The 747-nt window shown below is 42.3% G+C and overlaps 1 pseudogene; it reads right to left on the bottom strand.

The window, feature by feature from the left end:
* Window positions 1–333: 333 nt before the first annotated feature.
* LOC144675376 (U1 spliceosomal RNA) lies at window positions 334–485 on the bottom strand (annotated as a pseudogene).
* Between the last annotated feature and the right edge of the window lie 262 nt (window positions 486–747).

Raw genomic sequence — 747 nt, 5'->3', positions numbered from 1 at the left:
TTGGGTGTTAGATGGGGGTTGTTTGAGAGAGATTTTTGAGTGGGCAAACGCGGGGTTAAAAATGGCGCGAGTAATTTGGCGGCCACAAAACAAACGGTCTGGCGAAAATGATGCAGAGATGGAATAATTGCCGGCTGATAATGACAGGGAGGAAAAGAATGGGGGTTGGATAATATTTGCGAGGAGGAAAGAAAAAACTAAATAACCAGTCCAGTATAGATTTTGAAGAGCACACATTGGGGGTTATATATTTCTTTTTTCAGAAAAGGTTGCTGACAGGAAATAGAAGAGAAAATGAAAGATATGATGAAATCTATTTTTTGAATTGTGAATCAGGGGAGAGCGCGAACGCAGTCCCCCACTACCACAAATTTTGCAGTCGAGTATCCCGCATTTGGGGACATCGCAGGCGTTAGCACACCCGAAGTGCAATGGGCTAGCCTCGTCCTGGGAGAACCTTTTTTTTCTTTTTTTTGCAAAAATATACTTTATTCATAAAATATCTTCAATCACATTCCAAACCATTTCAATAACAACATTACAAGGGTACAATCCAGGTTAAACTTTTACAAAATGTATCACCAGGTGCATCAGTACAAACAATATTACAATCATTTACAGCCTTTCATTTTGAGCTGTACAGCCCGAGGGGATTTAAACAGTTCCCAGTCCCTCGGTGCGCTGTGGTAGAAAGGTCTTAGACAGCGACCCTTCCCCATTGCGCCTTTGCGGCAGCTGCTCCAAGAT

Source organism: Cetorhinus maximus, unplaced genomic scaffold, assembly GCF_964194155.1.
Source record: "Cetorhinus maximus unplaced genomic scaffold, sCetMax3.hap1.1 HAP1_SCAFFOLD_983, whole genome shotgun sequence".
Classification (NCBI taxonomy): domain Eukaryota; kingdom Metazoa; phylum Chordata; class Chondrichthyes; order Lamniformes; family Cetorhinidae; genus Cetorhinus; species Cetorhinus maximus.
The sequence above is the reverse complement of the archived record's forward strand: the minus strand, read 5'-3'. Positions and strand labels throughout refer to the sequence as shown.